This window comes from Calliopsis andreniformis, unplaced genomic scaffold (assembly GCF_051401765.1).
Source record: "Calliopsis andreniformis isolate RMS-2024a unplaced genomic scaffold, iyCalAndr_principal scaffold0008, whole genome shotgun sequence".
Classification (NCBI taxonomy): Eukaryota; Metazoa; Arthropoda; class Insecta; order Hymenoptera; family Andrenidae; genus Calliopsis; species Calliopsis andreniformis.
Genome location: NW_027480426.1, coordinates 20,183,080 through 20,210,989, shown reverse-complemented (window position 1 = coordinate 20,210,989; position 27,910 = coordinate 20,183,080).

Here is a 27,910-nt window from a genome sequence, read left to right as displayed (position 1 = left end):
CACGGGTTGCAATTATTCCTGTTATAGGATGGAAAGACTGTTGCATTTTTATTGTATTTTATGCTTCTGGCGTTGACTTCTTAGGCCCTAACTATTCCATCTGGTGGAACAACGCCCTAGGGTGAAGCCTAGGTTGCCCGGGAAGTAGAAATGACCATAACTTTTACACTGGTAGCAATTATTCGTTTTATACAATGGAAAAACTGTTCTATTTATTTTGTACTTTATGCTTCGGGCGTTGACTTCTAAGGCCCTAACTGTTTGATCTGGTGGAACAACGCCCTAGAGTGAAGCCTAGGTTGCCCGGAACGTAGAAATGACCATTACTTTCACACTGTTTGCAATTATTCCTTTTATACGATGGAAAAACTGTTCTATTTATTTTGTATTTTATGCTTCGGGCGTTGACTTCTTTGGCCCTAACAATTCGATCTGGTGGAGCAACGCCCTAGAGTGAAGCCTAGGTTGCCTGGAACGTACAAATGACCATCACTTTCACACGGATTGCAATTATTCCTGTTATAGGATGGAAAGACTGTTGTATTTTTATTGCATTTTATGCTTCTGGTGTTCACTTCTTAGGCCCTAACTATTCAATCTGTTGGAGCAACGCCCTAGAGTGAAGCCTCGGTTGCTCGGAATGTAGAAATGACCATAACTTTCACAATGGTTGCAATTATTAGTTTCATACAATGGATAAACTGTTGTATTTATATTGTATTTAATGCTTCTGGCGTTGACTTCTTAGGCCCTAACACTTCGATCTGGTGGAGCAACGCCCTACAGTGAAGCATAGGTTGCCCGGAACGTAGGTATGACCATAACCTTCACACAGGTTGCAATTATTCGTTTTATACAATGGAAAAAATGTTCTATTTATTTTGTATTTTATGCTTCGGGCGTTGACTTCTAAGGCCCTAACTGTTTGATCTGGTGGAGCAACGACCTAGAGTGAAGCCTAGGTTGCCTGGAACGTAGAAATGACCATCACATTCACACGGGTTGCAATTATTCCTGTTATAGGATGGAAAGACTGTTGCATTTTTATTGTATTTTATGCTTCAGGCGTTGACTTCTGAGGCCGTAGCTATTCGATGTCGTGGAAGAACGCCAGAGAGTGAGGCCTAGGTTGCCCGGAACGTAGAAATGACCATAAGTTTCATAATGGTTGCAATTATTCGTTTTATACGATGGAAAAACTGTTGTATTTATATTGGATTTTATGCTTCTGGCGTTCACTTCTTAGGCCCTAACTATTCGATCTGGTGGAACAACGCCCTAGGGTGAAGCCTAGGTTGCCCGGAACGAAGAAATGATCATAACTTTTACACTGGTAGCAATTATTCGTTTTATACAATGGAAAAACTGTTGTATTTATATTGTATTTTATGCTTCTGGCGTTGACTTCTTAGGCCCTAACTCTTCGATCTGGTGGAGCAACGCCCTACAGTGAATCCTAGGTTGCCCGGAACGTAGATATGACCATAACCTTCACACAGGTTGCAATTATTCATTTTATACGGTGTAAAGGCTGTTGTATTTATTTTGTATTTTATTCTTCTGGTGTTGGCTTCTTAGGCCCTAGCTATTCGATCTAGTGGAGCAACGCCCTAGAGTGAAGCCTAGGTTGAACGGAACGTAGAAATGACCATCACTTTCAAACTGGTTGCAATTAATTCTGTTATACGATGGAAAAACTGTTGTATTTTTATTGCATTTTGTGCTTCGGGCATTGACTCCTAAGGCCCTAACTATTCAATCTGTTGGAGCAACGGCCTAGAGTGAAGCCTAGGTTGCCTGGAACGTACAAATGACCATCACTTTCACACGGATTGCAATTATTCCTGTTATAGGATGGAAAGACTGTTGTATTTTTATTGCATTTTATGCTTCTGGTGTTCACTTCTTAGGCCCTAACTATTCCATCTGGTGGAACAACGCCCTAGAGTGAAGCCTAGGTTGCCCGGAACGTAGAAATGACCATTACTTTCACACTGGTTGCAATTATTCGTTTTATACGATGGAAAAACTGTTGTATTTATATTGTATTTTATGCTTCGGGCGTTGACTTCTAAGGCCCTAGCTATTCGATCTGGTGGAGCAACGCCCTAGAGTGAAGCCTAGGTTGCCCGCTACGTAGAAGTGACCATTACTTTCACACTGTTTGCAATTATTCCTTTTATACGATGGAAAAACTGTTCTATTTATTTTGTATTTTATGCTTCGGGCGTTGACTTCTTTGGCCCTAACAATTCGATCTGGTGGAGCAACGCCCTAGAGTGAAGCCTAGGTTGCCTGGAACGTACAAATGACCATCACTTTCACACGGATTGCAATTATTCCTGTTATAGGGTGGAAAGACTGTTGTATTTTTATTGCATTTTATGATTCTGGTGTTCACTTCTTAGGCCCTAACTATTCCATCTGGTGGAACAACGCCCTAGAGTAAAGCCCAGGTTGCGCGGAACGTAGAACTGACCATAACTTTCACACTGGTTGCAGTTATTCGTTTTATACGATGGAAAAACTGTTCTATTTATTTTGCATTTTATGCTTCGGGCGTTGAGTTCTAAGGCGCTAACTATTCAATCTGTTGGAGAAACGCCCTAGGGTGTATCCTAGGTTGCCCGGAAAGTAGAAATGACCATAACTTTCATACTGGTTGCAATTATTCGTTTTATATGATGGAAAAACTGTTGTATTTATATCGCATTTTATGCTTCTGGCGTTGACTTCTTAGGCGCTAACTATTCCATCTGGTGGAACAACGCCCTAGGGTGAAGCCTAGGTTGCCCGGAAAGCAGAAATGACCATAACTTTCATACTGGTGGCAATTATTCGATTTATACGATGGAAAAACTGTTGTATTTATATTGTATTTTATGATTCTGGCGTTCACTTGTTAGTACCTAACTATTCGATCTGGTGGAGCAACGCCCTAGAGTGAAGCCTAGGTTGCCCGGAACGTAGAAGTGACCACCACTTTCAAACTGGTTGCAATTATTCGTTTTATACGATGGAAAAACTGTTGCATTTATATTGTATTTTATGCTTCTGGCGTTGACTTCTTAGGTCCTAACACTTCGATCTGGTGGAGCAACGCCCTACAGTGAAGCCTAGGTTGCCCGGAACGTAGGTATGACCATAACCTTCACACAGGTTGCAATTATTCGTTTTATACGGTGTAAAGGCTGTTGTATTTATTTTGTATTTTATTCTTCTGGTGTTGACTTCTTAGGCCCTAACTATTCGATCTGGTAGAACAACGCCGTAGAGTGAAGCCTAGGTTGCCCGGAACGTAGAAATGACCATAAGTTTCATAATGGTTGCAATTATTCGTTTTATACGATGGAAAAACTGTTGTATTTCTATTGTATTTTATGCTTCGGGCGTTGACTTCTAAGGCCCTAACTGTTTGATCTGGTGGAGCAACGCCCTAGAGTGAAGCCTAGGTTGCCCGGAACGAAGGAATGACAATTACTTTCACACTGTTTGCAATTATTCGTTTTTTACGATGGAAAAGCTGTTGTATTTATATTGTATTATATGCCTCTGGCGTTGACTTCTAAGGCCCTAGCTATTCGATCTAGTGGAGCAACGCCCTATAGTGAAGCCTAGGTGGCCCGGAACGTAGAAATGACCATCACCTTCAAACTGGTTGCAATTAATCCTGTTATACGATGGAAAAACTGTTGTATTTTTATTGCATTTTATGCTTCGGGCGTTGACTTCTAAGGCCCTAACTATTCAATCTGTTGGAGCAACGCCCTAGAGTGAAGCCTAGGTTGCCCGCTACGTAGAAGTGACCATCACTATCAAACTGGTTGCAATTATTCGTTTTATACGATGGAAAAACTGTTGTATTTATATTGTATTTTATGCTTCTGGCGTTCACTTATTAGGCCCTAACCATTCGATCTGGTGGAACAACGCCCAAGGGTGAAGCCTAGGTTGCCCGGAACGTAGAAATGACCATAACTTTTACACTGGTAGCAATTATTCGTTTTATACAATGGAAAAACTGTTCTATTTATTTTGTACTTTATGCTTCGGGCGTTGACTTCTAAGGCCCTAACTGTTTGATCTGGTGGAACAACGCCCTAGAGTGAAGCCTAGGTTGCCCGGAACGTAGAAATGACCATTACTTTCACACTGTTTGCAATTATTCCTTTTATACGATGGAAAAACTGTTCTATTTATTTTGTATTTTATGCTTCGGGCGTTGACTTCTTTGGCCCTAACAATTCGATCTGGTGGAGCAACGCCCTAGAGTGAAGCCTAGGTTGCCTGGAACGTACAAATGACCATCACTTTCACACGGATTGCAATTATTCCTGTTATAGGATGGAAAGACTGTTGTATTTTTATTGCATTTTATGCTTCTGGTGTTCACTTCTTAGGCCCTAACTATTCCATCTGGTGGAACAACGCCCTAGAGTAAAGCCCAGGTTGCGCGGAACGTAGAACTGACCATAACTTTCACACTGGTTGCAGTTATTCGTTTTATACGATGGAAAAACTGTTCTATTTATTTTGCATTTTATGCTTCGGGCGTTGAGTTCTAAGGCGCTAACTATTCAATCTGTTGGAGAAACGCCCTAGGGTGTCTCCTAGGTTGCCCGGAAAGTAGAAATGACCATAACTTTCATACTGGTTGCAATTATTCGTTTTATATGATGGAAAAACTGTTGTATTTATATTGTATTTTAAGCTTCTGGCGTTCACTTCTTAGACCCTAAATATTCGATCTGGTGGAACAACGGCCTAAGGTGAAGCCTAGGTTGCCCGCAACGTAGAAATGGCAATAACTTATACACTGGTAGCAATTATTCGTTTTACACAATGGAAAAACTGTTCTATTTATTTTGTATTTAATGCTTCGGGCGTTGGCTTCTAAGGCCCTAACTGTTTCATCTGGTGGAGCAACGCCCTAGAGTAAAGCCTAGGTTGCCCGGAACGTAGAAATGAACATAGCTTTCACACTGGTTGCTATTATTCGTTTTATACGATGGAAAAACTGTTATATTTATATTGTATTTTATGCTTCAGGCGCTGACATCTGAGGCCGTAGCTATTCGATGTGGTGGACGAACGCCATAGAGTGAAGCCTAGGTTGCCCGGAACGTAGATATGCCCATAACCTTCACACAGGTTGCAATTATTCGTTTTCTCCGATGGAAGAACTGTTGTATTTATATTGTACTTTATGCTTCTGTCGTTCACTTCTTAGTGCCTAACTATTCGATCTGATGGAACAATGCTCTAGGGTTAAGCCTAGGTTGCCCGGGAAGTAGAAATGACCATAACTTTTACACTGGTAGCAATTATTCGTTTTATACAATGGAAAAACTGTTCTATTTATTTTGTACTTTATGCTTCGGGCGTTGACTTCTAAGGCCCTAACTGTTTGATCTGGTGGAACAACGCCCTAGAGTGAAGCCTAGGTTGCCCGGAACGTAGAAATGACCATTACTTTCACACTGTTTGCAATTATTCCTTTTATACGATGGAAAAACTGTTCTATTTATTTTGTATTTTATGCTTCGGGCGTTGACTTCTTTGGCCCTAACAATTCGATCTGGTGGAGCAACGCCCTAGAGAGAAGCCTAGGTTGCTTGGAACGTACAAATGACCATCACTTTCACACGGATTGCAATTATTCCTGTTATAGGATGGAAAGACTGTTGTATTTTTATTGCATTTTATGCTTCTGGTGTTCACTTCTTAGGCCCTAACTATTCAATCTGTTGGAGCAACGCCCTAGAGTGAAGCCTCGGTTGCTCGGAATGTAGAAATGACCATAACTTTCACAATGGTTGCAATTATTAGTTTCATACAATGGAAAAACTGTTGTATTTATATTGTATTTAATGCTTCTGGCGTTGACTTCTTAGGCCCTAACACTTCGATCTGGTGGAGCAACGCCCTACAGTGAAGCATAGGTTGCCCGGAACGTAGGTATGACCATAACCTTCACACAGGTTGCAATTATTCGTTTTATACAATGGAAAAAATGTTCTATTTATTTTGTATTTTATGCTTCGGGCGTTGACTTCTAAGGCCCTAACTGTTTGATCTGGTGGAGCAACGACCTAGAGTGAAGCCTAGGTTGCCTGGAACGTAGAAATGACCATCACATTCACACGGGTTGCAATTATTCCTGTTATAGGATGGAAAGACTGTTGCATTTTTATTGTATTTTATGCTTCAGGCGTTGACTTCTGAGGCCGTAGCTATTCGATGTCGTGGAAGAACGCCAGAGAGTGAGGCCTAGGTTGCCCGGAACGTAGAAATGACCATAAGTTTCATAATGGTTGCAATTATTCGTTTTATACGATGGAAAAACTGTTGTATTTATATTGGATTTTATGCTTCTGGCGTTCACTTCTTAGGCCCTAACTATTCGATCTGGTGGAACAACGCCCTAGGGTGAAGCCTAGGTTGCCCGGAACGAAGAAATGATCATAACTTTTACACTGGTAGCAATTATTCGTTTTATACAATGGAAAAACTGTTGTATTTATATTGTATTTTATGCTTCTGGCGTTGACGTCTTAGGCCCTAACTCTTCGATCTGGTGGAGCAACGCCCTACAGTGAATCCTAGGTTGCCCGGAACGTAGATATGACCATAACCTTCACACAGGTTGCAATTATTCATTTTATACGGTGTAAAGGCTGTTGTATTTATTTTGTATTTTATTCTTCTGGTGTTGGCTTCTTAGGCCCTAGCTATTCGATCTAGTGGAGCAACGCCCTAGAGTGAAGCCTAGGTTGAACGGAACGTAGAAATGACCATCACTTTCAAACTGGTTGCAATTAATTCTGTTATACGATGGAAAAACTGTTGTATTTTTATTGCATTTTGTGCTTCGGGCATTGACTCCTAAGGCCCTAACTATTCAATCTGTTGGAGCAACGGCCTAGAGTGAAGCCTAGGTTGCCTGGAACGTACAAATGACCATCACTTTCACACGGATTGCAATTATTCCTGTTATAGGATGGAAAGACTGTTGTATTTTTATTGCATTTTATGCTTCTGGTGTTCACTTCTTAGGCCCTAACTATTCCATCTGGTGGAACAACGCCCTAGAGTAAAGCCCAGGTTGCGCGGAACGTAGAACTGACCATAACTTTCACGCTGGTTGCAGTTATTCGTTTTATACAATGGAAAAACTGTTCTATTTATTTTGCATTTTATGCTTCGGGCGTTGCGTTCTAAGGCGCTAACTATTCAATCTGTTGGAGAAACGCCCTAGGGTGTATCCTAGGTTGCCCGGAAAGTAGAAATGACCATCACTTTCACACGGGTTGCAATTATTCCTGTTATAGGATGGAAAGACTGTTGCATTTTTATTGTATTTTATGCTTCAGGCGTTGACTTCTGAGGCCATAGCTATTCGATGTGGTGGAAGAACGGCATAGAGTGAAGCCTAGGTTGCCCGGAACGTAGAAATGACCATAGGTTTCATAATGGTTGCAATTATTCGTTTTATACGATGGATAAACTGTTGTATTTCTATTGTATTTTATGCTTCGAGCGTTGACTTCTTAGGCCCTAACACTTCAGTCTGGTGGAGCAACGCCCTACAGTGAAGCTTAGGTTGCCCGGAACGTAGATATGACCATAACCTTCACACAGGTTGCAATTATTCGTTTTATACGGTGTAAAGGCTGTTGTATTTATATAGTATTTTATGCTTCGGGCGTTGACTTCTTAGGCCCTAACACTTCGATCTGGTGGAGCAACGCCCTACAGTGTAGCCTAGGTTGCCCGGAACGTAGATATGACCATAACCTTCACACAGGTTGCAATTATTCGTTTTCTCCGATGGAAGAACTGTTGTATTTATATTGTACTTTATGCTTCTGTCGTTCACTTCTTAGGGCCTAACTATTCGATCTGATGGAACAATGCTCTAGGGTGAAGCCTAGGTTGCCCTGAACGTAGAAATGACCATAACTTTTACACTAGCAGCAATTATTCGTTTTATACAATGGAAAAACTGTTATATTTATATTGTATTTTATGCTTCTGGCGTTGACTTCTCAGGCCCTAACTATTCGATCTGGTGGAACAACGCCCTAGAGTGAAGCCTAGGTTGCCCGGAACGTAGAAATGACCATTACTTTCACACTGTTTGCAATTATTCCTTTTATACGATGGAAAAGCTGTTGTATTTATATCGCATTTTATGCTTCTGGCGTTGACTTCTTAGGCGCTAACTATTCCATCTGGTGGAACAACGCCCTAGGGTGAAGCCTAGGTTGCCCGGAAAGCAGAAATGACCATAACTTTCATACTGGTGGCAATTATTCGATTTATACGATGGAAAAACTGTTGTATTTATATTGTATTTTATGATTCTGGCGTTCACTTGTTAGTACCTAACTATTCGATCTGGTGGAGCAACGCCCTAGAGTGAAGCCTAGGTTGCCCGGAACGTAGAAGTGACCACCACTTTCAAACTGGTTGCAATTATTCGTTTTATACGATGGAAAAACTGTTGTATTTATATTGTATTTTATGCTTCTGGCGTTGACTTCTTAGGTCCTAACACTTCGATCTGGTGGAGCAACGCCCTACAGTGAAGCCTAGGTTGCCCGGAACGTAGGTATGACCATAACCTTCACACAGGTTGCAATTATTCGTTTTATACGGTGTAAAGGCTGTTGTATTTATTTTGTATTTTATTCTTCTGGTGTTGACTTCTTAGGCCCTAACTATTCGATCTGGTAGAACAACGCCGTAGAGTGAAGCCTAGGTTGCCCGGAACGTAGAAATGACCATAAGTTTCATAATGGTTGCAATTATTCGTTTTATACGATGGAAAAACTGTTGTATTTCTATTGTATTTTATGCTTCGGGCGTTGACTTCTAAGGCCCTAACTGTTTGATCTGGTGGAGCAACGCCCTAGAGTGAAGCCTAGGTTGCCCGGAACGAAGGAATGACAATTACTTTCACACTGTTTGCAATTATTCGTTTTTTACGATGGAAAAGCTGTTGTATTTATATTGTATTATATGCCTCTGGCGTTGACTTCTAAGGCCCTAGCTATTCGATCTAGTGGAGCAACGCCCTATAGTGAAGCCTAGGTGGCCCGGAACGTAGAAATGACCATCACCTTCAAACTGGTTGCAATTAATCCTGTTATACGATGGAAAAACTGTTGTATTTTTATTGCATTTTATGCTTCGGGCGTTGACTTCTAAGGCCCTAACTATTCAATCTGTTGGAGCAACGCCCTAGAGTGAAGCCTAGGTTGCCCGCTACGTAGAAGTGACCATCACTATCAAACTGGTTGCAATTATTCGTTTTATACGATGGAAAAACTGTTGTATTTATATTGTATTTTATGCTTCTGGCGTTCACTTATTAGGCCCTAACCATTCGATCTGGTGGAACAACGCCCAAGGGTGAAGCCTAGGTTGCCCGGAACGTAGAAATGACCATAACTTTTACACTGGTAGCAATTATTCGTTTTATACAATGGAAAAACTGTTCTATTTATTTTGTACTTTATGCTTCGGGCGTTGACTTCTAAGGCCCTAACTGTTTGATCTGGTGGAACAACGCCCTAGAGTGAAGCCTAGGTTGCCCGGAACGTAGAAATGACCATTACTTTCACACTGTTTGCAATTATTCCTTTTATACGATGGAAAAACTGTTCTATTTATTTTGTATTTTATGCTTCGGGCGTTGACTTCTTTGGCCCTAACAATTCGATCTGGTGGAGCAACGCCCTAGAGTGAAGCCTAGGTTGCCTGGAACGTACAAATGACCATCACTTTCACACGGATTGCAATTATTCCTGTTATAGGATGGAAAGACTGTTGTATTTTTATTGCATTTTATGCTTCTGGTGTTCACTTCTTAGGCCCTAACTATTCCATCTGGTGGAACAACGCCCTAGAGTAAAGCCCAGGTTGCGCGGAACGTAGAACTGACCATAACTTTCACACTGGTTGCAGTTATTCGTTTTATACGATGGAAAAACTGTTCTATTTATTTTGCATTTTATGCTTCGGGCGTTGAGTTCTAAGGCGCTAACTATTCAATCTGTTGGAGAAACGCCCTAGGGTGTCTCCTAGGTTGCCCGGAAAGTAGAAATGACCATAACTTTCATACTGGTTGCAATTATTCGTTTTATATGATGGAAAAACTGTTGTATTTATATTGTATTTTAAGCTTCTGGCGTTCACTTCTTAGACCCTAAATATTCGATCTGGTGGAACAACGGCCTAAGGTGAAGCCTAGGTTGCCCGCAACGTAGAAATGGCAATAACTTATACACTGGTAGCAATTATTCGTTTTACACAATGGAAAAACTGTTCTATTTATTTTGTATTTAATGCTTCGGGCGTTGGCTTCTAAGGCCCTAACTGTTTCATCTGGTGGAGCAACGCCCTAGAGTAAAGCCTAGGTTGCCCGGAACGTAGAAATGAACATAGCTTTCACACTGGTTGCTATTATTCGTTTTATACGATGGAAAAACTGTTATATTTATATTGTATTTTATGCTTCAGGCGCTGACATCTGAGGCCGTAGCTATTCGATGTGGTGGACGAACGCCATAGAGTGAAGCCTAGGTTGCCCGGAACGTAGATATGACCATAACCTTCACACAGGTTGCAATTATTCGTTTTCTCCGATGGAAGAACTGTTGTATTTATATTGTACTTTATGCTTCTGTCGTTCACTTCTTAGGGCCTAACTATTCGATCTGATGGAACAATGCTCTAGGGTTAAGCCTAGGTTGCCCGGGAAGTAGAAATGACCATAACTTTTACACTGGTAGCAATTATTCGTTTTATACAATGGAAAAACTGTTCTATTTATTTTGTACTTTATGCTTCGGGCGTTGACTTCTAAGGCCCTAACTGTTTGATCTGGTGGAACAACGCCCTAGAGTGAAGCCTAGGTTGCCCGGAACGTAGAAATGACCATTACTTTCACACTGTTTGCAATTATTCCTTTTATACGATGGAAAAACTGTTCTATTTATTTTGTATTTTATGCTTCGGGCGTTGACTTCTTTGGCCCTAACAATTCGATCTGGTGGAGCAACGCCCTAGAGAGAAGCCTAGGTTGCCTGGAACGTACAAATGACCATCACTTTCACACGGATTGCAATTATTCCTGTTATAGGATGGAAAGACTGTTGTATTTTTATTGCATTTTATGCTTCTGGTGTTCACTTCTTAGGCCCTAACTATTCAATCTGTTGGAGCAACGCCCTAGAGTGAAGCCTCGGTTGCTCGGAATGTAGAAATGACCATAACTTTCACAATGGTTGCAATTATTAGTTTCATACAATGGAAAAACTGTTGTATTTATATTGTATTTAATGCTTCTGGCGTTGACTTCTTAGGCCCTAACACTTCGATCTGGTGGAGCAACGCCCTACAGTGAAGCATAGGTTGCCCGGAACGTAGGTATGACCATAACCTTCACACAGGTTGCAATTATTCGTTTTATACAATGGAAAAAATGTTCTATTTATTTTGTATTTTATGCTTCGGGCGTTGACTTCTAAGGCCCTAACTGTTTGATCTGGTGGAGCAACGACCTAGAGTGAAGCCTAGGTTGCCTGGAACGTAGAAATGACCATCACATTCACACGGGTTGCAATTATTACTGTTATAGGATGGAAAGACTGTTGCATTTTTATTGTATTTTATGCTTCAGGCGTTGACTTCTGAGGCCGTAGCTATTCGATGTCGTGGAAGAACGCCAGAGAGTGAGGCCTAGGTTGCCCGGAACGTAGAAATGACCATAAGTTTCATAATGGTTGCAATTATTCGTTTTATACGATGGAAAAACTGTTGTATTTATATTGGATTTTATGCTTCTGGCGTTCACTTCTTAGGCCCTAACTATTCGATCTGGTGGAACAACGCCCTAGGGTGAAGCCTAGGTTGCCCGGAACGAAGAAATGATCATAACTTTTACACTGGTAGCAATTATTCGTTTTATACAATGGAAAAACTGTTGTATTTATATTGTATTTTATGCTTCTGGCGTTGACGTCTTAGGCCCTAACTCTTCGATCTGGTGGAGCAACGCCCTACAGTGAATCCTAGGTTGCCCGGAACGTAGATATGACCATAACCTTCACACAGGTTGCAATTATTCATTTTATACGGTGTAAAGGCTGTTGTATTTATTTTGTATTTTATTCTTCTGGTGTTGGCTTCTTAGGCCCTAGCTATTCGATCTAGTGGAGCAACGCCCTAGAGTGAAGCCTAGGTTGAACGGAACGTAGAAATGACCATCACTTTCAAACTGGTTGCAATTAATTCTGTTATACGATGGAAAAACTGTTGTATTTTTATTGCATTTTGTGCTTCGGGCATTGACTCCTAAGGCCCTAACTATTCAATCTGTTGGAGCAACGGCCTAGAGTGAAGCCTAGGTTGCCTGGAACGTACAAATGACCATCACTTTCACACGGATTGCAATTATTCCTGTTATAGGATGGAAAGACTGTTGTATTTTTATTGCATTTTATGCTTCTGGTGTTCACTTCTTAGGCCCTAACTATTCCATCTGGTGGAACAACGCCCTAGAGTAAAGCCCAGGTTGCGCGGAACGTAGAACTGACCATAACTTTCACGCTGGTTGCAGTTATTCGTTTTATACAATGGAAAAACTGTTCTATTTATTTTGCATTTTATGCTTCGGGCGTTGCGTTCTAAGGCGTTAACTATTCAATCTGTTGGAGAAACGCCCTAGGGTGTATCCTAGGTTGCCCGGAAAGTAGAAATGACCATCACTTTCACACGGGTTGCAATTATTCCTGTTATAGGATGGAAAGACTGTTGCATTTTTATTGTATTTTATGCTTCAGGCGTTGACTTCTGAGGCCATAGCTATTCGATGTGGTGGAAGAACGGCATAGAGTGAAGCCTAGGTTGCCCGGAACGTAGAAATGACCATAGGTTTCATAATGGTTGCAATTATTCGTTTTATACGATGGATAAACTGTTGTATTTCTATTGTATTTTATGCTTCGAGCGTTGACTTCTTAGGCCCTAACACTTCAGTCTGGTGGAGCAACGCCCTACAGTGAAGCTTAGGTTGCCCGGAACGTAGATATGACCATAACCTTCACACAGGTTGCAATTATTCGTTTTATACGGTGTAAAGGCTGTTGTATTTATATTGTACTTTATGCTTCTGTCGTTCACTTCTTAGGGCCTAACTATTCGATCTGATGGAACAATGCTCTAGGGTTAAGCCTAGGTTGCCCGGGAAGTAGAAATGACCATAACTTTTACACTGGTAGCAATTATTCGTTTTATACAATGGAAAAACTGTTCTATTTATTTTGTACTTTATGCTTCGGGCGTTGACTTCTAAGGCCCTAACTGTTTGATCTGGTGGAACAACGCCCTAGAGTGAAGCCTAGGTTGCCCGGAACGTAGAAATGACCATTACTTTCACACTGTTTGCAATTATTCCTTTTATACGATGGAAAAACTGTTCTATTTATTTTGTATTTTATGCTTCGGGCGTTGACTTCTTTGGCCCTAACAATTCGATCTGGTGGAGCAACGCCCTAGAGAGAAGCCTAGGTTGCCTGGAACGTACAAATGACCATCACTTTCACACGGATTGCAATTATTCCTGTTATAGGATGGAAAGACTGTTGTATTTTTATTGCATTTTATGCTTCTGGTGTTCACTTCTTAGGCCCTAACTATTCAATCTGTTGGAGCAACGCCCTAGAGTGAAGCCTCGGTTGCTCGGAATGTAGAAATGACCATAACTTTCACAATGGTTGCAATTATTAGTTTCATACAATGGAAAAACTGTTGTATTTATATTGTATTTAATGCTTCTGGCGTTGACTTCTTAGGCCCTAACACTTCGATCTGGTGGAGCAACGCCCTACAGTGAAGCATAGGTTGCCCGGAACGTAGGTATGACCATAACCTTCACACAGGTTGCAATTATTCGTTTTATACAATGGAAAAAATGTTCTATTTATTTTGTATTTTATGCTTCGGGCGTTGACTTCTAAGGCCCTAACTGTTTGATCTGGTGGAGCAACGACCTAGAGTGAAGCCTAGGTTGCCTGGAACGTAGAAATGACCATCACATTCACACGGGTTGCAATTATTCCTGTTATAGGATGGAAAGACTGTTGCATTTTTATTGTATTTTATGCTTCAGGCGTTGACTTCTGAGGCCGTAGCTATTCGATGTCGTGGAAGAACGCCAGAGAGTGAGGCCTAGGTTGCCCGGAACGTAGAAATGACCATAAGTTTCATAATGGTTGCAATTATTCGTTTTATACGATGGAAAAACTGTTGTATTTATATTGTATTTTATGCTTCTGGCGTTCACTTATTAGGCCCTAACCATTCGATCTGGTGGAACAACGCCCAAGGGTGAAGCCTAGGTTGCCCGGAACGTAGAAATGACCATAACTTTTACACTGGTAGCAATTATTCGTTTTATACAATGGAAAAACTGTTCTATTTATTTTGTACTTTATGCTTCGGGCGTTGACTTCTAAGGCCCTAACTGTTTGATCTGGTGGAACAACGCCCTAGAGTGAAGCCTAGGTTGCCCGGAACGTAGAAATGACCATTACTTTCACACTGTTTGCAATTATTCCTTTTATACGATGGAAAAACTGTTCTATTTATTTTGTATTTTATGCTTCGGGCGTTGACTTCTTTGGCCCTAACAATTCGATCTGGTGGAGCAACGCCCTAGAGTGAAGCCTAGGTTGCCTGGAACGTACAAATGACCATCACTTTCACACGGATTGCAATTATTCCTGTTATAGGATGGAAAGACTGTTGTATTTTTATTGCATTTTATGCTTCTGGTGTTCACTTCTTAGGCCCTAACTATTCCATCTGGTGGAACAACGCCCTAGAGTAAAGCCCAGGTTGCGCGGAACGTAGAACTGACCATAACTTTCACACTGGTTGCAGTTATTCGTTTTATACGATGGAAAAACTGTTCTATTTATTTTGCATTTTATGCTTCGGGCGTTGAGTTCTAAGGCGCTAACTATTCAATCTGTTGGAGAAACGCCCTAGGGTGTCTCCTAGGTTGCCCGGAAAGTAGAAATGACCATAACTTTCATACTGGTTGCAATTATTCGTTTTATATGATGGAAAAACTGTTGTATTTATATTGTATTTTAAGCTTCTGGCGTTCACTTCTTAGACCCTAAATATTCGATCTGGTGGAACAACGGCCTAAGGTGAAGCCTAGGTTGCCCGCAACGTAGAAATGGCAATAACTTATACACTGGTAGCAATTATTCGTTTTACACAATGGAAAAACTGTTCTATTTATTTTGTATTTAATGCTTCGGGCGTTGGCTTCTAAGGCCCTAACTGTTTCATCTGGTGGAGCAACGCCCTAGAGTAAAGCCTAGGTTGCCCGGAACGTAGAAATGAACATAGCTTTCACACTGGTTGCTATTATTCGTTTTATACGATGGAAAAACTGTTATATTTATATTGTATTTTATGCTTCAGGCGCTGACATCTGAGGCCGTAGCTATTCGATGTGGTGGACGAACGCCATAGAGTGAAGCCTAGGTTGCCCGGAACGTAGATATGACCATAACCTTCACACAGGTTGCAATTATTCGTTTTCTCCGATGGAAGAACTGTTGTATTTATATTGTACTTTATGCTTCTGTCGTTCACTTCTTAGGGCCTAACTATTCGATCTGATGGAACAATGCTCTAGGGTTAAGCCTAGGTTGCCCGGGAAGTAGAAATGACCATAACTTTTACACTGGTAGCAATTATTCGTTTTATACAATGGAAAAACTGTTCTATTTATTTTGTACTTTATGCTTCGGGCGTTGACTTCTAAGGCCCTAACTGTTTGATCTGGTGGAACAACGCCCTAGAGTGAAGCCTAGGTTGCCCGGAACGTAGAAATGACCATTACTTTCACACTGTTTGCAATTATTCCTTTTATACGATGGAAAAACTGTTCTATTTATTTTGTATTTTATGCTTCGGGCGTTGACTTCTTTGGCCCTAACAATTCGATCTGGTGGAGCAACGCCCTAGAGAGAAGCCTAGGTTGCCTGGAACGTACAAATGACCATCACTTTCACACGGATTGCAATTATTCCTGTTATAGGATGGAAAGACTGTTGTATTTTTATTGCATTTTATGCTTCTGGTGTTCACTTCTTAGGCCCTAACTATTCAATCTGTTGGAGCAACGCCCTAGAGTGAAGCCTCGGTTGCTCGGAATGTAGAAATGACCATAACTTTCACAATGGTTGCAATTATTAGTTTCATACAATGGAAAAACTGTTGTATTTATATTGTATTTAATGCTTCTGGCGTTGACTTCTTAGGCCCTAACACTTCGATCTGGTGGAGCAACGCCCTACAGTGAAGCATAGGTTGCCCGGAACGTAGGTATGACCATAACCTTCACACAGGTTGCAATTATTCGTTTTATACAATGGAAAAAATGTTCTATTTATTTTGTATTTTATGCTTCGGGCGTTGACTTCTAAGGCCCTAACTGTTTGATCTGGTGGAGCAACGACCTAGAGTGAAGCCTAGGTTGCCTGGAACGTAGAAATGACCATCACATTCACACGGGTTGCAATTATTCCTGTTATAGGATGGAAAGACTGTTGCATTTTTATTGTATTTTATGCTTCAGGCGTTGACTTCTGAGGCCGTAGCTATTCGATGTCGTGGAAGAACGCCAGAGAGTGAGGCCTAGGTTGCCCGGAACGTAGAAATGACCATAAGTTTCATAATGGTTGCAATTATTCGTTTTATACGATGGAAAAACTGTTGTATTTATATTGGATTTTATGCTTCTGGCGTTCACTTCTTAGGCCCTAACTATTCGATCTGGTGGAACAACGCCCTAGGGTGAAGCCTAGGTTGCCCGGAACGAAGAAATGATCATAACTTTTACACTGGTAGCAATTATTCGTTTTATACAATGGAAAAACTGTTGTATTTATATTGTATTTTATGCTTCTGGCGTTGACGTCTTAGGCCCTAACTCTTCGATCTGGTGGAGCAACGCCCTACAGTGAATCCTAGGTTGCCCGGAACGTAGATATGACCATAACCTTCACACAGGTTGCAATTATTCATTTTATACGGTGTAAAGGCTGTTGTATTTATTTTGTATTTTATTCTTCTGGTGTTGGCTTCTTAGGCCCTAGCTATTCGATCTAGTGGAGCAACGCCCTAGAGTGAAGCCTAGGTTGAACGGAACGTAGAAATGACCATCACTTTCAAACTGGTTGCAATTAATTCTGTTATACGATGGAAAAACTGTTGTATTTTTATTGCATTTTGTGCTTCGGGCATTGACTCCTAAGGCCCTAACTATTCAATCTGTTGGAGCAACGGCCTAGAGTGAAGCCTAGGTTGCCTGGAACGTACAAATGACCATCACTTTCACACGGATTGCAATTATTCCTGTTATAGGATGGAAAGACTGTTGTATTTTTATTGCATTTTATGCTTCTGGTGTTCACTTCTTAGGCCCTAACTATTCCATCTGGTGGAACAACGCCCTAGAGTAAAGCCCAGGTTGCGCGGAACGTAGAACTGACCATAACTTTCACGCTGGTTGCAGTTATTCGTTTTATACAATGGAAAAACTGTTCTATTTATTTTGCATTTTATGCTTCGGGCGTTGCGTTCTAAGGCGTTAACTATTCAATCTGTTGGAGAAACGCCCTAGGGTGTATCCTAGGTTGCCCGGAAAGTAGAAATGACCATCACTTTCACACGGGTTGCAATTATTCCTGTTATAGGATGGAAAGACTGTTGCATTTTTATTGTATTTTATGCTTCAGGCGTTGACTTCTGAGGCCATAGCTATTCGATGTGGTGGAAGAACGGCATAGAGTGAAGCCTAGGTTGCCCGGAACGTAGAAATGACCATAGGTTTCATAATGGTTGCAATTATTCGTTTTATACGATGGATAAACTGTTGTATTTCTATTGTATTTTATGCTTCGAGCGTTGACTTCTTAGGCCCTAACACTTCAGTCTGGTGGAGCAACGCCCTACAGTGAAGCTTAGGTTGCCCGGAACGTAGATATGACCATAACCTTCACACAGGTTGCAATTATTCGTTTTATACGGTGTAAAGGCTGTTGTATTTATATTGTACTTTATGCTTCTGTCGTTCACTTCTTAGGGCCTAACTATTCGATCTGATGGAACAATGCTCTAGGGTTAAGCCTAGGTTGCCCGGGAAGTAGAAATGACCATAACTTTTACACTGGTAGCAATTATTCGTTTTATACAATGGAAAAACTGTTCTATTTATTTTGTACTTTATGCTTCGGGCGTTGACTTCTAAGGCCCTAACTGTTTGATCTGGTGGAACAACGCCCTAGAGTGAAGCCTAGGTTGCCCGGAACGTAGAAATGACCATTACTTTCACACTGTTTGCAATTATTCCTTTTATACGATGGAAAAACTGTTCTATTTATTTTGTATTTTATGCTTCGGGCGTTGACTTCTTTGGCCCTAACAATTCGATCTGGTGGAGCAACGCCCTAGAGAGAAGCCTAGGTTGCCTGGAACGTACAAATGACCATCACTTTCACACGGATTGCAATTATTCCTGTTATAGGATGGAAAGACTGTTGTATTTTTATTGCATTTTATGCTTCTGGTGTTCACTTCTTAGGCCCTAACTATTCAATCTGTTGGAGCAACGCCCTAGAGTGAAGCCTCGGTTGCTCGGAATGTAGAAATGACCATAACTTTCACAATGGTTGCAATTATTAGTTTCATACAATGGAAAAACTGTTGTATTTATATTGTATTTAATGCTTCTGGCGTTGACTTCTTAGGCCCTAACACTTCGATCTGGTGGAGCAACGCCCTACAGTGAAGCATAGGTTGCCCGGAACGTAGGTATGACCATAACCTTCACACAGGTTGCAATTATTCGTTTTATACAATGGAAAAAATGTTCTATTTATTTTGTATTTTATGCTTCGGGCGTTGACTTCTAAGGCCCTAACTGTTTGATCTGGTGGAGCAACGACCTAGAGTGAAGCCTAGGTTGCCTGGAACGTAGAAATGACCATCACATTCACACGGGTTGCAATTATTCCTGTTATAGGATGGAAAGACTGTTGCATTTTTATTGTATTTTATGCTTCAGGCGTTGACTTCTGAGGCCGTAGCTATTCGATGTCGTGGAAGAACGCCAGAGAGTGAGGCCTAGGTTGCCCGGAACGTAGAAATGACCATAAGTTTCATAATGGTTGCAATTATTCGTTTTATACGATGGAAAAACTGTTGTATTTATATTGGATTTTATGCTTCTGGCGTTCACTTCTTAGGCCCTAACTATTCGATCTGGTGGAACAACGCCCTAGGGTGAAGCCTAGGTTGCCCGGAACGAAGAAATGATCATAACTTTTACACTGGTAGCAATTATTCGTTTTATACAATGGAAAAACTGTTGTATTTATATTGTATTTTATGCTTCTGGCGTTGACGTCTTAGGCCCTAACTCTTCGATCTGGTGGAGCAACGCCCTACAGTGAATCCTAGGTTGCCCGGAACGTAGATATGACCATAACCTTCACACAGGTTGCAATTATTCATTTTATACGGTGTAAAGGCTGTTGTATTTATTTTGTATTTTATTCTTCTGGTGTTGGCTTCTTAGGCCCTAGCTATTCGATCTAGTGGAGCAACGCCCTAGAGTGAAGCCTAGGTTGAACGGAACGTAGAAATGACCATCACTTTCAAACTGGTTGCAATTAATTCTGTTATACGATGGAAAAACTGTTGTATTTTTATTGCATTTTGTGCTTCGGGCATTGACTCCTAAGGCCCTAACTATTCAATCTGTTGGAGCAACGGCCTAGAGTGAAGCCTAGGTTGCCTGGAACGTACAAATGACCATCACTTTCACACGGATTGCAATTATTCCTGTTATAGGATGGAAAGACTGTTGTATTTTTATTGCATTTTATGCTTCTGGTGTTCACTTCTTAGGCCCTAACTATTCCATCTGGTGGAACAACGCCCTAGAGTAAAGCCCAGGTTGCGCGGAACGTAGAACTGACCATAACTTTCACGCTGGTTGCAGTTATTCGTTTTATACAATGGAAAAACTGTTCTATTTATTTTGCATTTTATGCTTCGGGCGTTGCGTTCTAAGGCGTTAACTATTCAATCTGTTGGAGAAACGCCCTAGGGTGTATCCTAGGTTGCCCGGAAAGTAGAAATGACCATCACTTTCACACGGGTTGCAATTATTCCTGTTATAGGATGGAAAGACTGTTGCATTTTTATTGTATTTTATGCTTCAGGCGTTGACTTCTGAGGCCATAGCTATTCGATGTGGTGGAAGAACGGCATAGAGTGAAGCCTAGGTTGCCCGGAACGTAGAAATGACCATAGGTTTCATAATGGTTGCAATTATTCGTTTTATACGATGGATAAACTGTTGTATTTCTATTGTATTTTATGCTTCGAGCGTTGACTTCTTAGGCCCTAACACTTCAGTCTGGTGGAGCAACGCCCTACAGTGAAGCTTAGGTTGCCCGGAACGTAGATATGACCATAACCTTCACACAGGTTGCAATTATTCGTTTTATACGGTGTAAAGGCTGTTGTATTTATTTTGTATTTTATTCTTCTGGTGTTGACTTCTTAGGCCCTAACTATTCGATCTGGTGGAACAACGCCGTAGAGTGAAGCCTAGGTTGCCCGGAACGTAGAAATGACCATTACTTTCACACTGGTTGCAATTATTCGTTTTATACGATGGAAAAACTGTTGTATTTATATTGTATTTTATGCTTCGGGCGTTGACTTCTAAGGCCCTAGCTATTCGATCTGGTGGAGCAACGCCCTAGAGTGAAGCCTAGGTTGCCCGCTACGTAGAAGTGATCATTACTTTCACACTGTTTGCAATTATTCCTTTTATACGATGGAAAAACTGTTCTATTTATTTTGTATTTTATGCTTCGGGCGTTGACTTCTTTGGCCCTAACAATTCGATCTGGTGGAGCAACGCCCTAGAGTGAAGCCTAGGTTGCCTGGAACGTACAAATGACCATCACTTTCACACGGATTGCAATTATTCCTGTTATAGGATGGAAAGACTGTTGTATTTTTATTGCATTTTATGATTCTGGTGTTCACTTCTTAGGCCCTAACTATTCCATCTGGTGGAACAACGCCCTAGAGTAAAGCCCAGGTTGCGCGGAACGTAGAACTGACCATAACTTTCACACTGGTTGCAGTTATTCGTTTTATACGATGGAAAAACTGTTCTATTTATTTTGCATTTTATGCTTCGAGCGTTGAGTTCTAAGGCGCTAACTATTCAATCTGTTGGAGAAACGCCCTAGGGTGTATCCTAGGTTGCCCGGAAAGTAGAAATGACCATAACTTTCATACTGGTTGCAATTATTCGTTTTATATGATGGAAAAACTGTTGTATTTATATTGTATTTTAAGCTTCTGGCGTTCACTTCTTGGACCCTAAATATTCGATCTGGTGGAACAACGGCCTAAGGTGAAGCCTAGGTTGCCCGGAACGTAGAAATGTCCATATCTTTCACACTGTTTGCAATTATTCATTTTATACGGTGGCAAAGCTGTTGCATTTATATTGTATTTTATGCTTCTGGCGTTGACTCCTTAGGCCCTAACTATTCGATCTGGTGGAGCAATGCCTCAGAGTTAAGTCTAGGATGCCCGAAACGCCGAAATGATCATTACTTTCACGCATGTTGCAATTATTCCTGTTATACGATGAAAAGACTGTTGTATTTTTATTGTATTTTATGCATCAGGTGTACGCTTCTAAGGCCGTAGCTGTTCGATATGGTGGAGCACCGCCCCAGAGTGAAGCCTAGGTTGCTCGGAACGCAGAAATGACCACTACTTTCACACTGTTTGCTATTATTCATTTAATACGATGGAAAAGCTGTTGTATTTATATAGTATTTTATGCTTCGGGCGTTGACTTCTTAGGCCCTAACACTTCGATCTGGTGGAGCAACGCCCTACAGTGTAGCCTAGGTTACCCGGAACGTAGATATGACCATAACCTTCACACAGGTTGCAATTATTCGTTTTCTCCGATGGAAGAACTGTTGTATTTATATTGTACTTTATGCTTCTGTCGTTCACTTCTTAGGGCCTAACTATTCGATCTGATGGAACAATGCTCTAGGGTGAAGCCTAGGTTGCCCTGAACGTAGAAATGACCATAACTTTTACACTAGCAGCAATTATTCGTTTTATACAATGGAAAAACTGTTCTATTTATTTTGTATTTTATGATTCGGGCGTTGACTTCTTTGGCCCTAACAATTCGATCTGGTGGAGCAACGCCCTAGAGTGAAGCCTAGGTTCTCTGGAACGTACAAATGACATTCACTTTCACACGGGTTGCAATTATTCGTTTTATACGATGGAAAAACTGTTATATTTATATTGTATTTTATGCTTCTGGCGTTGACTTCTCAGGCCCTAACTATTCGATCTGGTGGAACAACGCCCTAGAGTGAAGCCTAGGTTGCCCGGAACGTAGAAGTGACCACCACTTTCAAACTGGTTGCAATTATTCGTTTTATACGATGGAAAAACTGTTGTATTTATATTGTATTTTATGCTTCTGGCGTTGACTTCTTAGGTCCTAACACTTCGATCTGGTGGAGCAACGCCCTACAGTGAAGCCTAGGTTGCCCGGAACGTAGGTATGACCATAACCTTCACACAGGTTGCAATTATTCGTTTTATACGGTGTAAAGGCTGTTGTATTTATTTTGTATTTTATTCTTCTGGTGTTGACTTCTTAGGCCCTAACTATTCGATCTGGTAGAACAACGCCGTAGAGTGAAGCCTAGGTTGCCCGGAACGTAGAAATGACCATAAGTTTCATAATGGTTGCAATTATTCGTTTTATACGATGGAAAAACTGTTGTATTTCTATTGTATTTTATGCTTCGGGCGTTGACTTCTTAGGCCCTAACACTTCGATCTGGTGGAGCAACGCCCTACAGTGAAGCCTAGGTTGCCCGGAACGTAGATATGGCCATAACCTTCACACAGGTTGCAATTATTCGTTTTATACGGTGTAAAGGCTGTTGTATTTATTTTGTATTTTATTCTTCTGGTGTTGACTTCTTAGGCCCTAACTATTCGATCTGGTGGAACAACGCCGTAGAGTGAAGCCTAGGTTGCCCGGACCGTAGAAATGACCATAACTTTTACACTGGTAGCAATTATTCGTTTTTTACAATGGAAAAACTGTTCTATTTATTTTGTACTTTATGCTTCGGGCGTTGACTTCTAAGGCCCTAACTGTTTGATCTGGTGGAGCAACGCCCTAGAGTGAAGCCTAGGTTGCCCGGAACGTAGAAATGACCATCACTTTCAAACTGGTTGCAATTAATCCTGTTATACGATGGAAAAACTGTTGTATTTTTATTGCATTTTATGCTTCGGGCGTTGACTTCTAAGGCCCTAACTATTCAAACTGTTGGAGCAACGCCCTAGAGTGAAGCCTAGGTTGCTCGGAATGTAGAAATGATCATTACTTTCACACTGGTTGCAATTATTCGTTTTCTGCGATGGAAAAACTGTTCTATTTATTTTGTATTTTACGCTTCGGGCGTTGACTTCTAAGGCCCTAACTATTCAATCTGTTGGAGCAACGCCCTAGAGTGAAGCCTAGGTTGCTCGGAATGTAGAAATGATCATTACTTTCACACTGGTTGCAATTATTCGTTTTATACGATGGAAAAACTGTTGTATTTCTATTGTATTTTATGCTTCGGGCGTTGACTTCTTAGGCCCTAACACTTCGATCTGGTGGAGCAACGGCCTACAGTGAAGCCTAGGTTGCCCGGAACGTAGATATGGCCATAACCTTCACACAGGTTGCAATTATTCGTTTTATACGGTGTAAAGGCTGTTGTATTTATTTTGTATTTTATTCTTCTGGTGTTGACTTCTTAGGCCCTAACTATTCGATCTGGTGGAACAACGCCGTAGAGTGAAGCCTAGGTTGCCCGGAACGTATAAATGACCATTACTTTCACACTGTTTGCAGTTATACCTTTTATACGATGGAAAGGCTGCTGTATTTATATCGTATTTTATGCGTCTGGCGTTGACTTCTAAGGACCTAACTATTCGATCTGGTGGAACAACGCCCTAGGGTGAAGCCTAGGTTGCCCGGAACGTAGAAATGAGCATAACATTTACACTGGTAGCAATTATTCGTTTTATACAATGGAAAAACTGTTCTTTTTATTTTGTATTTTATGCTTCGGGCGTTGACTTCTAAGGCCCTAACTGTTTGATCTGGTGGAGCAACGCCCTAGAGTGAAGCCTAGGTTGCCCGGAACGAAGGAATGACAATTACTTTCACACTGTTTGCAATTATTCGTTTTTTACGATGGAAAAGCTGTTGTATTTATATTGTATTATATGCCTCTGGCGTTGACTTCTAAGGCCCTAGCTATTCGATCTAGTGGAGCAACGCCCTATAGTGAAGCCTAGGTGGCCCGGAACGTAGAAATGACCATCACTTTCAAACTGGTTGCAATTAATCCTGTTATACGATGGAAAAACTGTTGTATTTTTATTGCATTTTATGCTTCGGGCGTTGACTTCTAAGGCCCTAACTATTCAATCTGTTGGAGCAACGCCCTAGAGTGAAGCCTAGGTTGCTCGGAATGTAGAAATAACCATAACTTTCACACTGGTTGCAATTATTCGTTTTATACGATGGAAAAACTGTTGTATTTATGTTGTATTTTATGCTTCTGGCGTTCACTTATTAGGCCCTAACCATTCGATCTGGTGGAACAACGCCCAAGGGTGAAGCCTAGGTTGCCCGGAACGTAGAAATGACCATAACTTTTACACTGGTAGCAATTATTCGTTTTATACAATGGAAAAACTGTTCTATTTATTTTGTATTTTATGCTTCGGGCGTTGACTTCTAAGGCCCTAACTGTTTAATCTGGTGGAACAACGCCCTAGGGTGAAGCCTAGGTTGCCCGGAACGTAGAAATGACCATTACTTTCACACTGTTTGCAATTATTCCTTTTATACGATTGAAAAGCTGTTGTATTTATATTGCATTTTATGCTTCGGGCGTTGACTTCTAAGGCCCTAACTATTCAATCTGTTGGAGCAACGCCCTAGAGTGAAGCCTAGGTTGCTCGGAATGTAGAAATGATCATTACTTTCACACTGGTTGCAATTATTCGTTTTCTGCGATGGAAAAACTGTTCTATTTATTTTGTATTTTACGCTTCGGGCGTTGACTTCTTAGGCCCTAACACTTCGATCTGGTGGAGCAACGCCCTACAGTGAAGCCTAGGTTGCCCGGAACGTAGATATGGCCATAACCTTCACACAGGTTGCAATTATTCGTTTTATACGGTGTAAAGGCTGTTGTATTTATTTTGTATTTTATTCTTCTGGTGTTGACTTCTTAGGCCCTAACTATTCGATCTGGTGGAACAACGCCGTAGAGTGAAGCCTAGGTTGCCCGGAACGTATAAATGACCATTACTTTCACACTGTTTGCAATTATTCCTTTTATACGATGGAAAAGCTGCTGAATTTATATCGTATTTTATGCGTCTGGCGTTGACTTCTAAGGACCTAACTATTCGATCTGGTGGAACAACGCCCTAGGGTGAAGCCTAGGTTGCCCGGAACGTAGAAATGAGCATAACATTTACACTGGTAGCAATTATTCGTTTTATACAATGGAAAGCTGTTCTTTTTATTTTGTATTTTATGCTTCGGGCGTTGACTTCTAAGGCCCTAACTGTTTGATCTGGTGGAGCAACGCCCTAGAGTGAAGCCTAGGTTGCCCGGAACGAAGGAATGATAATTACTTTCACACTGTTTGCAATTATTCGTTTTTTACGATGGAAAAGCTGTTGTATTTATATTGTATTATATGCCTCTGGCGTTGACTTCTAAGGCCCTAGCTATTCGATCTAGTGGAGCAACGCCCTATAGTGAAGCCTAGGTGGCCCGGAACGTAGAAATGACCATCACTTTCAAACTGGTTGCAATTAATCCTGTTATACGATGGAAAAACTGTTGTATTTTTATTGCATTTTATGCTTCGGGCGTTGACTTCTAAGGCCCTAGCTATTCGATCTGGTGGAGCAACGCCCTAGAGTGAAGCCTAGGTTGCCCGCTACGTAGAAGTGACATTCACTATCAAACTGGTTGCAATTATTTGTTTCATACGATGGAAAAGCTGTTGTATTTATATCGTATTTTATGCTTCTGGCGTTGACTTCTTAGGCCCTAACTATTCCATCTGGTGGAACAACGCCCTAGGGTGAAGCCTAGGTAGCCCGGGAAGTAGAAATGACCATAACTTTTACACTGGTAGCAATTATTCGTTTTATACAATGGAAAAACTGTTCTATTTATTTTGTACTTTATGCTTCGGGCGTTGACTTCTAAGGCCCTAACTGTTTGATCTGGGGGAATAACGCCCTAGAGTGAAGCCTAGGTTGCCCGGAACGTAGAAATGACCATTACTTTCACACTGTTTGCAATTATTCCTTTTATACGATGGAAAAACTGTTCTATTTATTTTGTATTTTATGCTTCGGGCGTTGACTTCTTTGGCCCTAACAATTCGATCTGGTGGAGCAACGCCCTAGAGTGAAGCCTAGGTTGCCTGGAACGTACAAATGACCATCACTTTCACACGGATTGCAATTATTCCTGTTATAGGATGGAAAGACTGTTGTATTTTTATTGCATTTTATGCTTCTGGTGTTCACTTCTTAGGCCCTAACTATTCCATCTGGTGGAACAACGCCCTAGAGTAAAGCCCAGGTTGCGCGGAACGTAGAACTGACCATAACTTTCACACTGGTTGCAGTTATTCGTTTTATACGATGGAAAAACTGTTCTATTTATTTTGTATTTTATGCTTCGGGCGTTGACTTCTAAGGCCCTAACTGTTTGATCTGGTGGAGCAACGCCCTAGAGTGAAGCCTAGGTTGCCCGGAACGTAGAAATGACCATCACTTTCAAACTGGTTGCAATTAAACCTGTTATACGATGGAAAAACTGTTGTATTTTTATTGCATTTTATGCTTCGGGCGTTGAGTTCTAAGGCGCTAACTATTCAATCTGTTGGAGAAACGCCCTAGGGTGTCTCCTAGGTTGCCCGGAAAGTAGAAATGACCATAACTTTCATACTGGTTGCAATTATTCGTTTTATATGATGGAAAAACTCTTGTATTTATATTGTATTTTAAGCTTCTGGCGTTCACTTCTTAGACCCTAAATATTCGATCTGGTGGAACAACGGCCTAAGGTGAAGCCTAGGTTGCCCGCAACGTAGAAATGGCAATAACTTATACACTGGTAGCAATTATTCGTTTTACACAATGGAAAAACTGTTCTATTTATTTTGTATTTAATGCTTCGGGCGTTGGCTTCTAAGGCCCTAACTGTTTCATCTGGTGGAGCAACGCCCTAGAGTGAAGCCTAGGTTGCCCGGAACGTAGAAATGAACATAGCTTTCACACTGGTTGCTATTATTCGTTTTATACGATGGAAAAACTGTTATATTTATATTGTATTTTATGCTTCAGGCGCTGACATCTGAGGCCGTAGCTATTCGATGTGGTGGACGAACGCCATAGAGTGAAGCCTAGGTTGCCCGGAACGTAGAAATGTCCATATCTTTCACACTGTTTGCAATTATTCATTTTATACGGTGGCAAAGCTGTTGCATTTATATTGTATTTTATGCTTCTGGCGTTGACTCCTTAGGCCCTAACTATTCGATCTGGTGGAGCAATGCCTCAGAGTTAAGTCTAGGATGCCCGAAACGCCGAAATGATCATTACTTTCACGCATGTTGCAATTATTCCTGTT